The sequence below is a fragment of the Meriones unguiculatus genome, chromosome 1, assembly GCF_030254825.1.
Source record: "Meriones unguiculatus strain TT.TT164.6M chromosome 1, Bangor_MerUng_6.1, whole genome shotgun sequence".
Taxonomy (NCBI): Eukaryota; Metazoa; Chordata; class Mammalia; order Rodentia; family Muridae; genus Meriones; species Meriones unguiculatus.
This window is the reverse complement of record NC_083349.1, coordinates 197,351,537-197,366,910: the sequence shown is the minus strand read 5'-3', so window position 1 is coordinate 197,366,910 and position 15,374 is coordinate 197,351,537.

Sequence of the window (15,374 nt, the reverse complement as noted above, 5' to 3'; positions counted from 1 at the left end):
GTGTGTGTGTGTGTGTGTTTCTCTTCCTCTCTGGGTTTGCCAACTCCCACCCCTGCCCTCCAGGGACTGGGCAATCTAGAAATTGCAGCTTCTGGTTTCCATGGCAACTGTTGTTCCTGGTGACCATGAAATGCTCGCCTGGCTTTCCCATCTGCATTCCTACCATAGCCTGGTAGGAAGATTCAAAGCAGGGCTGCTGAGGTGCCTCGGGTGGCACGCCACCCTCATGAAGGCTGAAGGCCTTTTGCTTGAAACTGTCTTCACCCTGAGCACCAGGTTCAGATCCCTATCTCTCCTCATAGGTCTCTAAATACAAGGTTCTGTTTGGAAGCCACCTCCTACCTGCTCCCTCAGCTCATTCTCTTGAACTCAGAACAGAGAACAGGAAACAGTTCATTGCTCCTTTCTGGGCCAGAAAACCAACCCTTCATGACTATAGGGAGAAAATCCCTGGGGTGGGGCCCCACTAACTCATTCTGTTCCAGTGAGTCAATATCAGCAATAAAGGATGCAAATGAATTGCCAGGTGAGTTACCCAGTGAGCTCTTCAAGCCGGGTTTGCGCTGACAGCAGAAATGAAGTGTGGCAGAGCTAAAGGGAAAACCAACTCCACTCTCCTGGGGAGCAGTGGGTGCCTGGAGTCCCAGGAGGAGCTCACCAGGTGAGCAATGAGGGACAAAAGCTTGGTGCTAAATGAAGCACCTGGTCATTGGGCTTCCCAAGGACTCCAGTGCCAAGGCCCTGACCCTCTGTAACTCTATCCAGAACCTAAAGATATGTACATGTGTGTTTGTGTGCATGAGTGCATGTGTATACCACACATGTGTGTAGGTGCCTATAGAGGCTAGAAGAGGTTATCAGACCCCTTGGAGCTGGAGTCCTGCAGTTGTAGGAAAAAGGAGAGGCAGAGAGAGGGCACAGAGGGGAGAAGAGGAGGGAAACAGGAGAAAAAGGGGAAGGTGAGGGGAAGGTGAGGGGAAGGGAAGGGAAGCAGAGAAAGGAGAATACAGAAGAGGAGAGAGGAGAGAAGAGAGACAGTAACCAACAGAACTCTTGGGCCTCATCAAGGTCTAAGACCCCTCTCTCTGTGATTCTCAAGGCATGAAGGTCTTGACACCTCTTACTTTATTCTTCTTTTTTTTTTTTTCAACAAAAGGCTTATATTTATAGCTCCAGTCCTTCTCCAAGAACCAACTCTTAAGAAGTTTGGATTTGACAGGGTTGTGGAGTCCCTCAGGTCAGCCCATGCTGCCTCCCCATAGAGGTCTCTGTCCCACCCTCCCTTCCCTTCCTCCCCTGATCCAGGCCAAGTCTCATGGTTTCTAACCCCCACCTCAGAAGAGCAGACAGTGATGGAAAAAGCTTTGTGTTGCTTCCCAGTACCAACAATCCCTGGGGTCACCAAAGGAGGCTACATCCACTCCATGGGCCTCCGTTTCCCCACCTAGACGTGAAAGTGACCAATAGATTTCCAGAGATAGGCAAAAAGTTGAAGGACGGTGTCAGGGTGTCCAAGAAACTGGCAAGGAGCTATTAAAACATTCTTGGCAGGAAGCTCATTAACATGCAGGAAGTAAACAGAACATGGACATCTCAAGAAGCTCCCGAGATCATATGGACAGTAGCGATCGCTGAGAAGGGACTCTGGCGGCGGCCAGGCTGCAGGCTGGGCTCTTCATTGACAAAGCTGTCCTTGAGTCACCCCTACCCCTGAAATAACTCCAGCACAAGCCAGCGTCCGCCAAGACTGACCTGTATGGAATCATTTCTTTGGCCTGTTGTTGGTGCCTTATCTGGGGTGACTCTTCACATCTCCCCAGGAAAAGCCGCACACCAGAGGCAAAGCAGCAGCTCTGGGCCACACTGGGGCACAACTGCAGAAAGGCATCCCCAGCCATCCAGGGCCTAAATAGAAGAGATGGAGAAATGGGAGTGAATTTTATATATCAAGGCAGGATAGGGGCTTACCTGGTATGGTGGTTTGAATAAGACTGGCCCCCATAGCTTCACAAAATTGAATGCTTAGTCACATTTGAGTAAGACTGGTCCCCATAGCTTCATAGAATTGAATGCAGTGGCACATTTAAAGGATTAGGAGGTGGGCCTTGCTGAAGGAAGTGTGTCACTTAGGATGGACTTTGAGGTTTCAAAAGCCCAAACTAGACTGCCTTTTCCTGACTCCTGTGGATCTGGAAGTAATACACCCAACTACTTCTCCAGACCACTCCTGCCTCTATGCTGCCATGCTTCCCAGCATGGTGAAGATAAACTAAACCTCTGAAGGTGTGAGCCAGCCCAGATTAAGTGCTTTCTTTTATAAGAGTTGCCACGTCATGGTGTCTCTGCACAGCCACAGAACAGTGACCAGCACACCTGGAATGATGCTGGAGTACTCACCTGCCTGTTTCCACAGTGTTCTAGCTTCCTTTCTGTTGCTGTGATTGAAACACTGTGACCAAAAGCAACAAGGGAGAGGAAGGGGGTTATTTCATCTTCCAGGTTACAGTCTATCACTAAGGGAAATCAGGGCAGGAACTCAAGTAGGGACCTGAAGCAGAAACCAGGGAAGAATGTTGCTTTTGGCTCGCCCTCTAGCTTGCACGGGCTCATACTAGCTGGCTTCCTTATACGGACCAGGACCACCTGCCCAGGGAATGGTGCTGCTCAGAGCGGTCTTGTCTCTCCTATAGCCATAGATAAAAATAATCCCTTATAGACATGCCCACAGAACAACATGACAAAGACAATTACTCAGTTGAGACTTTTTATTAGGTGATTCTAGACTGTGTCAAATTGACAGTTAATGCCAAGTTGGACAAACAGAAAGTTCATTTCAATAGCCATGTACTACAGCCTGGTAGGCCATACTACATCTCATTAGAATGAAAGGTCTTATATTTGGATACCATTATGTTTTGGGTGATTTTTCCTTCCATAGGACTCAAGATAACCATTTACAAACACCTAGGCCATATAACTAGGCTCTTCTCTGACTAGCTCATAACATAAAATAACCTATTATACTAGTCTACATTTTGCCATGTGGCTGGTTACCTGAGCTCAGGCACCATGCACCCGCCTTCCTCACATCTTGCCAGCTGAATCTCTCACGCCTGGCTCTGTCCCAGAATCTCTCTGCCTACTGGATATCCCACCCTATTTCCTGCCTAAGCTATAGGCCATAGTTGTTTTTTAATTGACTGGTGTTGCATCCATACAAAACACAAGAGATTCCTTCTACGTAAAGGAAGTTACATTTGAAGAGAAATAGAAAAGGGGTGAGAGAGAGAGAAAGAGAGAGAGAGGTCATTATTTTCAGCAAGTCAATACTGAGGGGGTTCCTCCTGGGTATAACCCCAAGTCCAGGCAAGGACATTGCCACCACCCCTGCCAAATGCAGCTACAGGCTTTCCATACTCCCCACCCTGCCTACCTTTTCCTCCCTCTTCTTTCCTCTCTTCTCCAGAGCAAGGTAGGCTTTGAACCAGCTGTTAATGCCATTCCCTACCTATTTACCGGGTGTGTGTGAACAGACAAAGTTAAAGCATCTTGTCATCTGGGAGGAGTCCAGAGTCTGGGACTTTAGCCTGTCTCTGGCCCTAGCACAGTTCTCTGATTGGAACACGCCTCAACTTTGCTGAGTGGGCAGGGCAAGGTGAGGTCACAGTCTTGGTCTTTGAAAGAGGAAGCATCTCCCTTCTGTGTGCTAGATGACACAGCAGTGCCTCCTTCAAGAGGGGAGGGAGTAGAGAGACACACTCTTTATATGTACTATGCATGTATATGTTCATACCATAAAAGCATGTGTGCTATTTATGTACATGCACACATCCTCTAAAGCACATATACAACACGTACACAAATACATTAAAATATACATCCATGTGTTATATGTATACACATTACAGCATATATGATCTGCGTGCACACATTCACATGTACTCTGTATTACATACTAAAGAATTTATCATCCAGACATGCACATGAACCCACATCTCAGCCGGACTCTGATGCCACCTGGTGGCCTTGACAAGTTATTTAACATCTTTGAGCTCAGCCTCTTGTCTACAAAGTGGAGAAAAGTCCAGGGACTTGCGGGGTTTTCATGAGCGTCAGAAGAATGCCCTCTGTGCTCGCTGCGGCTCTCCTTTGCAGTAGAGGGCAGCTGTGGCCAGGACACTGCTGCTCAGTGACAAATGCCCACTGAGGCTGGACGTCTTAGGGGTTCTGAGAGAGGCAGGAGCAGCCTGCGGCTTCCCACAGGTAGATCTGACACCCTCTTCTGGCCTCCTCGGGTGCCAGTACTTGCATGCACATACCCACCCAGTGCCCCATCAATTAACAACAGATAAGCACCTTTCTTTTATAATAGAGACATCTAATGTACTCTCCTAAGCAATACTGTGGAATATAACGCCAACTTTTATAATGCTGCATTTCAGTCAGCCCAAAGAATTTTCTAATTTCTTTGAACTTGTTTGGTTGGTTTTTTAGTTTAGTTTTGGTTTTTGCCCAGTTTGCCTGGGGTCTCACTATGTAGCCCAGGCTGACCACAGTCTCCAACAGTCTCCAAGTTCTGGAATTGCTGCTGAGAGCCCTCACGCCTGGCTCTGATTTCTTGTGTTACGTCTTCTTTTATTTAGAAGTATGTTTGACTTCCAAATGCTAGGAATTATCCAGATGTCTTTCTGTTGCTGATTTCCAATTCAAATTACAGATAAAGAACATATAATTTATGCCTTTGAGTTTGTGCTCTGAGTAGATTTATGTTCAAGATAATTATTGATATGATTGCACTGAAATCTACCATAATGTGTGTGTGTGTGTGTGTGTGTGTGTGTGTGTGTGTGTGTGTGTGAAGTCAGGTATCCTGCTCTCCACCTAATTTCTCTCCACCTAACTCCCTTAAGAAAGGCAACCTCAGGGAGCTTGGAGCTAGGAGGAGTGGCCAGCAATCCCCCAGTCCTCAGGCAGCCACCCCTACGGTGCTGGTGTCGCAGGCTTTTCCGTGGGCTCTGGGGATCCTGGCTGCTCTCCAGGTACCATCCTACTCTTAAACTCCGTACATATGTGGGTGTGCATGAGTTTACATGCAGATGCATGCAGAAGCCTGGGGGGTCAGAAGAGGACGTCAGACCCCCTGGTGTCTGATGTAAGCCGTCGTGGGGTTCCCGGAAACCAATCCAAGGTCCCTGCAGGAAGAGTAAGTTCTCTTGACTCCTGATGCGTCTCTCCAGCCTGCCCACCTTGGTTTTACTTTTCATCTGTCCAGTCTCTTTCTTGCCTTTTATCCTTTCCTGTTTACTCAGAGTTAGCTGAATGTTTTGATGACATTATGAGTCTCCACCACAATCATAAACTCTATTGCTCTGTTTAATGATTTTAGTGTTTGTGCTTGGGTCACACACACCGTGAACTGCCTGTGGCCTGTCTTTACGCCTTGTAACCCCGCTGAGAAAAACCGTCACCACGCTCTGCTCTGCTTTTCTCCTCTCTTGGTATCTGTGTTTTGGATGTCATATATTCTGCTTTCGCACGTTACAAACCCCGTGGTACATTGTTACTAGACAGTTTTCTTTTTTAGATGTTTTGTTATTTAATTATGTGTAATATGTGTACGGGGTGGGGTAGGAGGGTGTGGACTCGCATGCAGATACCGTAGGGGCCAGAAGAGGGCATCAGGACCTCTGGAACAGGGGTGTTGTGGTTTGAATGAGCGGCGTTATTAGGAGGTGTGGCCCTGTTGGAGTGGGTGTGGCCCTGTTGGAGTGGGTGTGGCCCTGTTGGAGTGGGTGTGGCCCTGTAGGAGTGGCCTTGTTGGAGTGGGTGTGGCCCTGTTGGAGTGGGTGTGGCCCTGTTGGAAGCACTGTGGCCGTGTGGGGTGGGCTTTGAGGTCTCCTGTGCTCAAGGTACACCACTGAGGCACGCCGTCTCCTTCTGCTGCCAGTAGGACTCTGAGCAACTTCTCCATCACATGTCTGCCTGCACACTGCCACGCTTCCCACCATGATGGTAATGGACTGGACCTCTGAAATGTAAGCCAGCCCCAATTAGATGTTTTCCCTTATAAGAATCGAGTGGTCGTGGTGTCTGTTCACAGCAATGGAAACGTAAGTGGGACACGGTGACTGTATTGTACTTGGCAGGGGAACTGAACCGTGGTCCTTTGCAAGAGCAGTACCCACTCTTAACCACTGAGCCATGTCCCCGACCCCTCGATTATCTATTACTCTCACTTCTGGAGAGCTCCCCTGTTCCCGTGCTCCCGCTCACCCTCTGGCCCGGCCTGTCACGCAGCCTCCCTCGTTTCCCATTTCAGGCCTAGCGAGCTGCAGCTGGTCAGCTCTCTAAGCTTCTGTGTGTTGGTGCGGGTCTCCAACATCCCCAGAGTTTGGAAACACTGTCAACCACTCTTGGTGCGTTTTCTTTTGTTTCCTTAAAGGCGTTTCTCCACAGCCTTCGGCTTGCATGGTTCCCGACACGGTAGCTGCTCTCCATATAAATGTTATTATTCTATCCTTACCACTAAAGACGTTTTTACGGTCCTCACCAGTTTTGTTGTGCTGAGCTGTGATTTGGTGGTCTGGCTTTGCGTGTGCACATGTCCCTGTGTGTGCTCATGTGTGTGCACGCAGCTGGAGGTAAATCTTTAGTGTCTTTTCTTTTTAAAGATTTATTGTACACAGTGCTCTGCCCGCATGTGTGCGTAGAGCCAGAAGAGGGCACCAGAGCTCACTGTAGATGGTTATCAGCCACCATTGAACTCAGGACCTTTGGAAGAATAGCCGGTGCTCTTAACCTCTGAACCATCTCTCCAGCCCCCTTGATTGTCTTTTTCTATCACTTCCCACCTTATTTTTAATTTTTATTTTTTTAATGAAATTTTAAATTTTTATTTATTTTGTTTGCATTGGTGTTTTGCCTGCATGTATGTCTATAAGAGTATCTGATCTTGGAGTTACAGACAGTTGTGAGCTGCCATGTGGGTGCTGGGATTTGACTCTGGGTCCTCTGGAAGAGCAATCAGTACCCTTAACCTCCCAGCCCTGCCCACGTTACTTTTGAGGCACCCAGAGCTCACCAATTAGATGTCTCCTACTCCCCAGTACTGGAATTACAAGCACACTTCACTATGCCTAGCTTTTTCACATAAGTTCTGGGATTCCAAATATAGATCCTCGTGCTTGTGTGGAAAGCTCTTTACTGACTGAGCCCTCTCCTGAGCTCTTTGTCTTACTTTTAAAAATGTCTCTTACTCTCTTGAGTTTGTTGGACTTTTTGAAAGTTACATAAAGTTACCATCAAATCCGAATGAAATTTCATTTTCTTCTCTGTGTTTTTCTGTTTCCTTTTTCCCCTTTCTGTCATTTCAAGTTAACATTTGTTAGATTGCTTGACATTACTTCACAGACATCCTACCTCTATCATGCCTGCCTGGACTCTCCCTCTTGTCTCTCCCCTTCATTCTGTATTGTTTCTGTTGTCATGTGTGCTGGCTAGTTTTGTCACCTTGACACAAGCTTTAGTCTTTGACAGGAAAGAACTGTGATTAAGAAAATGCCTCTTTAAAAATCATCCCAGTCTGTAGGCAAACCTGATCAATGGGGGAGGGACCAGCCCATTGTGCATGGTTCCATCCCTGGGCTAGTGGTCCTTGGTTCTATAAAAAAAAAAAAAAAAAAAAAAAAAAAAAGCTGAACAAGCCATGAGGAGCAAGCCAGTAAGCAGCACCCCGCCAAGGCCTCTGCATTAGCTCCTGCCTCCAGGTTCCCTCCCTGTCTGAATTCCTGCCTGATTTCCTTGGATGATAAAAAGTGATGCAAAAGCATAAGCAGAATAAAAGTTTCCCTTCCCAAGTTGCTTTTGATCAGGGTGTTTCATCAAAACAATAGCCTCTTAGCCAGGGTTACTATTGCTGGGAAGGAAACCTAAGAAAGAAACAGTTTATTCAGGTTATACTTCCACATACAGTTTATCACTGAAGGAAGTCGGGACAGGAGCTCAAACAGGGCAGGAACCTGGAGACAGGAGCTGTTGCAGAGACCATTGAGAGGTGCAGCTTACTGGCTTGCTCCTCGTGGCTTGCTCAGCCTGTTTTTTTATAAAACCAAGGACCACCACCCCAGGCATGGCACCACTCACAATGTCAATCACTAATAAGTAATCACTAATGTCTACATGAGCCAGCCCTGAGGAGGGTGTGAGAACAGGAGAGCTGTCCCTGCTCCTCACAGGCTGCAGCCACTTGGGAGAGTGGGTCTGCTGCCTTGACTGGGCAGCTCAGTGGAGCTGGCTCTGGAGGCATGAGTGTGGGTGAGCCTTCCCTGAGGGCATGAGAGCAGGAGAGCTGACCCTGCCTCCTGCTAATGGTGACAGTGGGTAGCCTAGTGGGCACAGTGCTGGAGAGCTCGCTCTGGTGATGAGCAGCTCAGCTACCACCCAAGCACAAATCCAGGTCTCTGAGTTGGCCCACCTCAAAACCTACATCATCTTCGAATAGTTAGGACATGTGAAAGGGCTGGTCTTACTGATCTGAAGCTGCAGGATCTCCATGGCAGAGGGCAACAACAGGATAACCAGGAGGAGGCCAGCTGAGGATCCAATATTGATGATGGCACAGTAGCCAGAGATCTCCAATCAGACCAGTGATTTTTGCAATGAACATTTGCAAGTGAAGATGTGTGGACAGAGGGATCTACTGTGGGACACACTGTGGCACACTACAGCTTCCACGATGAGATGTTTTCTATGCTTTGTATTTTGTTTGTTTACACACACATGTGTAACAAGAGTGTGTGTGTGTGTGTGTGTGTGTGTGTGTGTGTGTGTGTTATTTTGGTACCAGAAGGAGGTTGCAAAAGTGAAGAGCAGATATGAGGAGTGGGAGACAAGTGGACTGGGGTGCATGATATAAAACTAAGCATCAGTAAAAAGTTTTTTTAAAAGAAAATGCCACAGCCAGAACTTACGGAGGCATTTTCTCAATCAAGGTTCCCTCCTTTCAGATAGCTCTAGCTTGTGTCAAGTTGACAGTAACTAGCCAGCACAAGTAGTAAACTAACCCAGCTGGGATACCATGTCTTCACTGGGCTGTGTCCAAGTGCACTGGTATTTTCTTCAACAGTACCTTTTTAAAACATTGCTTTACTGCAATTTGTTTATTAATTTTGTGTGTGCGTAAGCCGCGGAGTGCACATGGAGGGCAGAGGACAACTTGCAGGAGTTGGTTTTCTCCTTCCACCATGTGGGTCCCGGGAATTGAATTCAGGTTGACACGCTTGGTGGCAAGGGCCTGTACCTGCTGAGCCATCTCTTAGGCTTTGATATTCTTAATAGCATTTGGAAGAGAGTTGGTGTGGGTGTCTAGACTGGTGGAGTTCATTGGAAACAGACCCTGTGGCTTTTAAATTAATCACAAGATTGTCATGAATGGATTCAAATTCCTTTGATAAACACAGCTTATAAGTTCAAGTAAATAGACACAGTTTCCTACAAGAAACAGTCAAACAGATGTCATTTTCAATAACAAACATCCAAAGGCTTAAACTCCAGCCAGCAGTCTTTGGCAGATAAACCTTAGAATATTACAGGGAATCTCTGCCCTTTCTGGTAAATAACAACCTCGGCAAATATTTGCAGTGCACTGGCTTTGCTCTACGTGTTTCTACGCATATGAATCCATTAGAAACCCCATTTTGTAACAGCAAGCAAGGAGCAAAGGCTCAATGTAATTTAAAATGCCTAACTGCTGGCATCTGAATACTGGCGGCTTGCTTCTCCCTGAGCTGAATAAACAAAGGGGTAACAGCAGACACAGAACCTCACACTCCCCAAGCCAGTTGAGCCAACAGCTTCATTACACTGAATTTCTGCTGAGATTTCTCATTAATCACAGCTGAAGCACATGGACTCTGATCTTAACTTTAATTATACACCGAGGTTTGTACAAAAGAACTGCTGGTTTTTAACTCTCAGTTTCTCCAGTGTGAGCTTGAGTTTGTATTCTGTCCGTAAAGGGCTGTAGGCGTCAGACATGCACTTTCGCTCTTCCCTAGTTTCCTCCCATGAGATGTTGAGGCTCGGGATGTGGCCTAGATGGTAGAGTGCTTGCTTAGAGTGCATTTTTGATTCCAGCACTTCCAAGAAAGAGAAGATGGGCTCTGTAGTGGGGCTTTGGAGTACACCAGGAGGGGAAGTCTTACTGGAATGAGATAAAGACAGCAGGGGCCCTGCAGCTTGCAGGGGGCAGTGAGGCTGGGAATCCAAGGTCGAACGGAGAACTATAGTCATGGCAGCCAGGGAGTGAGATTAACCTTATAGCCAAAATCCAGACACAATATCTGTGATAATCTCTGCCTCCCCGGGTGTGTGTGTGTGTGTGTGTGTGTGTGTGTGTGTGTCTGTGTCTGTGTGTGTGTGTGCCTGTCTGTCTGTCTGTGTGTGTGTGTGTCTGTGTGTGTGTCTGTCTGTCTATCTGTTTTGGTCCTTTGCCCTCTTTACCCTCCTGTATCTACTATTAATGATTAATGCTATTAATGATCCTCCTTTGAGGATCAAGACGAAAGCAGTACCTTTCTTTGCCTCAGAATCCAGCCGTCTGGGACTTAGACTTCAGCTAACCCACCCTGGCACCTCCCCCTCAGTGCCTGGGCTAATCACATCCTGGGGTCACAGGTGAGCCTGTGAAGGTGCGCAGAAGGGAGGGGCTGGAGCTGGGAGGGAGTAGCTTTGGTCCCTTGCCGAGGCCTTCCTCAGAATCACCAGAGGTGGATCAGTGGGTAAAGGCAATTGCCACACAAGTATGAGTACCTAAATCTGGATCCCTGAGGCCAACACAAAGCCAGACATGGTAGCTATGTCTGTAATCCCAGTTATCCTAGTGCAAGAGGAGAGATGGAGCCGGGAGCGTCCCTGAAAGAAGCAGGCACGCACTCTGCTTCTCGACTGAAAAGGCAGTTTGACCCGCCGCTTCAGGTTGTCTCTGCTGTGAACTTTCTCACCTGCTGTGATGGACTGGACCTCAAACCTGGAGTGAGAATAAGGCCTTCCTTCTTCAAGTTGTTTTTGCAAGGGGTTTGGTTTTGGTTTTGGTTTGAGGTTTTTTGTTGTTGTTGTTTTAATCATTGCAACAGGAAAAGCAACCATCTTGGTTATGTTTCTGTTGCTGTAGTAAAACACTTTGGGAAGGAAAGGACTTATTTCATCTCACAGTTCTACATCAGAGTGTGTCACCAAAGGAAGTCAGGGCAGGAACAAGAGGCAGGGACTGAAGCAGAGACCGTGGAGGGGTGCTGCTTCCTGTTTGCACCCCACAGCTGGAGCAGCCTGTTTTTGTACACAACCCAGGACCACGAGCCCAGGGATGGTATAACCCACGGGGGAGGGGGGCTAGTTCCTCCCACATCAATCATTAGACAAGAAAATGTCCCCATAGACTTGTGTATAGGCTAACATCACAGAGGCATTTTACTAGTGTGGGTCCCTCTTCCTAGGTGAACGCAATCTGTGTCAGGTTGACCTAAAACTAACCAGGGGGAACGAAGACACTGGTCACAGGTAAAAGAACTCGATCAGAAGATCTGAGCATCCTCCCGAGTAATTCAAGGTGCCCACATCCCGCTTTTTCTGCAGGCAGACTCCAGCTGCCCACAAGAGGGTGCTGTAGAACCAGGGATCTCAGGAGGCTATGCTTGGAGAGCAGAGACCTGCATTAGTTCCTAAAGGAGGAACCCTAAGAGGGTTGGGAGGACACTGTGGCAGATTTTCTTCCCCAGGCAGCACTCCTGGCTCATTCTCCACATTGCTGGATTACCTGTGTGTGCCTGTCCTTCCCTGAATCAAGCCCTGAGACCTAGCACAGATGAGGTGGAGCTGGCCTAAACTGGCTAGCAGTGTCACTGCTAGCAAGGGAGTACTAAAAAATAGCAGCCAGGGCGTGCAGTTAATTTTATAGCCAAAGTCCAGACATATCTGTGGTGTACATCTGTGATGATCTCTTCCTCCGTGTGTGTGGGGGGGGGGGGGGTGTGTGGGTGGGTGGGTGTGGGTGGGTGTGGGTGTGGGTGTGTGTGTGGTATCTGTCTGTCTGTCTGTCTTGGTCCCTTGCCCTCTTTTCACTCTGTATGTGTATAAAGCACTCTGGAAAGGACACAGACCATCAAACTGTCAGTTGGAATTTGGAGAAAAGGGGAGTGCAAACACAGGAGGCTGAGTGTTTCTGCCAGACCCACTCACTCTAGTTTTGACAGACAGCCCACATTAGCAAAGCCAAATGATTAGGTAGAGTCAGCCCCGGCAGCTGAACAGTAGTTAATTAATACACCGGGAGCCAGGGGACACTGGTGGGAGGAGACGCACCAGCTTTGCCGAGAAGTGTCACCAGCCTGGCAGACAAGACTGAGAGCGGGAGGGGCTGGAGACAGCAGTGCCCCCACAGCGGCCCTGTACACCTGCTCCGCAGCAGAGCCCCTGCTCTCTGGCAGTTCAGGCACTGCATTGCCGTGGCCTCTACCTTAGAGATGTGGCTCAACCTCTCCAGGCCTCACTCAGTGACATACAAAGTGAAGGAATTAACGCATGTGTGTTCAAATGTGGGTGCCATTCCTAAAAGGATTCACAGAAATACAGTGATTATTTCTGCTTGCTTTGGGGGGAGGTGGAAACAAGGGAGGTGGGGAAGAATTTCAGCTTTTTATTTGTTTGACTTTCTTTCCCGCTGTGAAGTCTGAGGGCTTTTTTTGGTTGGATGTAGTGACACATGCCTATAATACAGCACTTGGATGTGAAGGCGGAAGAATCAAGAATTTAAGGTCAGCCTCAGCCACATAGTGAGCTCAAGGCTAGACTGGGCTACATGAGAACCTTCCTCAAGAAAAAGTTTGAGGGTTTTTTTTATGATAAAGGCATATTTTTTTTTAAATAGAGATTTATTTGTACAGTTTTGAATCAGTGAAGAAAAAAATACACTTGTTATAAATTACATATAATAAGTTAGTAAACCAGAGTTAATAATGTGTTCTATTTTTAGTTAAATTTACATTATTTGAGTTTCATGTTTTTTTGATAATTACATGTTTTTTATCTTGAAACAATTTTTAATGTGGAACATTGTCAATTATATTTTGAATGATTTCAAGAGGCTAAAAAATTAAAGCCAATACTTGAGATCACAGTCTCAGTAATTGCACAGAATAAGTTGAAAATACTAAATTTATAGCTTACAAAAAAAATCCAGACATAAATGAAATTAAATTTGAGTAAATTTCGGAGAATTCTAATTTATGAGTGAATAATAACCTTGAGTTGTTATGATCAGATACAGATGGAATTATTTAACATTGCCTTTATTGAAACGGATACTTTCCTGTTCAGAAGATGACAAAAATAAAGTATTACATTGATAATATTAAAATATAAATATCAGAGAAATAATGAAATTCCAATATGACTCTTATTTAGTAATAAGCAGCGTGGACTATTTGATATAACATATATATGTGCTGCATGTATACACATAGGTTGTATATACATATGTGTTGTATGTATAATGTTGTATATATAATGAAGAATATAATCCAAACCACTATAGCAAAGATAAGAATTTAAAACTAATTATGCAGGAACAATTTAAGATTATAATTTCTGAAAATTTCTGTAAAAAGCCTTTATTTTTCAAGTACATAATGTTTCGATTTTTTTTTTTCAATGCAGTTTATTCAGGAACCTTGAACAATCATCTGACCCTGGGGAAAGCCAGCCCACAGCTTAAATAGCCTCTGGGTAGCCAACCCAGGCGTGCCACGTGAGCAATGCAGATAGGTCCACATACATGGAAGCAAGCCAGATCCTCGGCCTTAGCCAAATGTGGAGTTGTTCGTGACAGAGAGCACTCACCATCGGGAAAGTGGAAGGCGGAAACCAGCTCCATCTTTAAGGCGTGGCATTCCGCAGCTCTCTACAGTTCCCCCTTTTTGTTTTAGATGCATCAGGCAAGAGTAGAGGTCTGATCTCTGATATTAGAAATAAATTGGGACTTTGTACCGATGTTCATTTAGGTGTCATCCACCCAAAGATAAAGGCATATTTTTAAAAAGAAACTCAAATAGAACATTATGTTTTAAAAAGACTATCTAACACACCTATTCATATGACAGAAAAATAAATGACAAGCTGGTAGGATGGCTCAGCAGACAAAGGCACTTGCCACCAAGGCTAACCTGAGTACTACCCCAGGACCTAGATGGTAGAAGGAGAGAACTGACTCCTTTGAAATCTTCTCTGACCTCCACTTGGCCTTCCTTCCCCCCTTCCACTCTCCTCCCCTTTCTCTTCCCTTTATCCTTCTCCCTCTTCTCCATGCCTGCATGAATCTCTCACCCACAGGAGCTCCAGCCCAGTGTCTGGGCCTTACTTAGGGCATCCTTCTCCCATGGCCCTGAGCCCTGGGCCCCCCTGATGCAGTGGGGCATTTGGCAGTCAGGGCCAAAGTCCATCTTCAGGAACTGTCACAGCCAGCTGCCCAAATAGAGTGTGGGTACTCTATTTACCCACACTCTGCTTTCACCTGGGCTCCCCAAATCCTAGGGAGACGCTGAAGAGATGCTCAGCAGATATGAGCACTCACTGTTCCTCCAGTTACCAGAGTTTGGTTTCCAGCAGCCATATCAGATAGTTCACAAGACTTGTAGTTCCAGCTCTGAGAGATTCTGTATCCTCTCCTAGACTCTGTGGGCACAACTCTGGTCACACACTCTAGTCACACACACTGTGGTGGTTTGAATGAAAATGGCCCCAATAGGCTAATAGGGAGTGGCACTGTTAGGTCATGTGGCCTTGTTGGAGGAAGTGTGTCACTGGGTCTGGGCTTGGAAGTTTCAGATGCTCAAGCCAGGCCCAGTGGCTCTTTCTCTCTGCCTCCTTTGGATCCTGATGTAGAACCCTCAGCTATTTCTCCAGCACCAAGTCTGTCTGCACACCCCCATGCTTCCCACCATTATGACAATGGACAAAACCTCCAAAATGTAAGCCAGCCCCCAAATTAAATGCTTTCCTTTATAAGAGTTGCCATGGTCATAGAGTCTCTTCACAGCAATAGAAAAACCCTAAGATACATGTAAATGAGAAATAAGCCTTAAAAAGACTTTAACCACATGTGTGTCACTCATGATATATTTCAAATCCATGTACTTATGCTTATATAATTAAAAAAAATAAGCAAATATAGAGATTGTCTATAATGTCAGCTGCGATCGCACTGGGGAGATGGAGTAATGTCATTGCTGTGCACGCATGAGTACCTGAGTAAAAAGCTGTATAAGATGGGGTACCCTTGTCCCCCACTGCACTAGGGAACAGGGGTAGTTAAGATGGAGGCT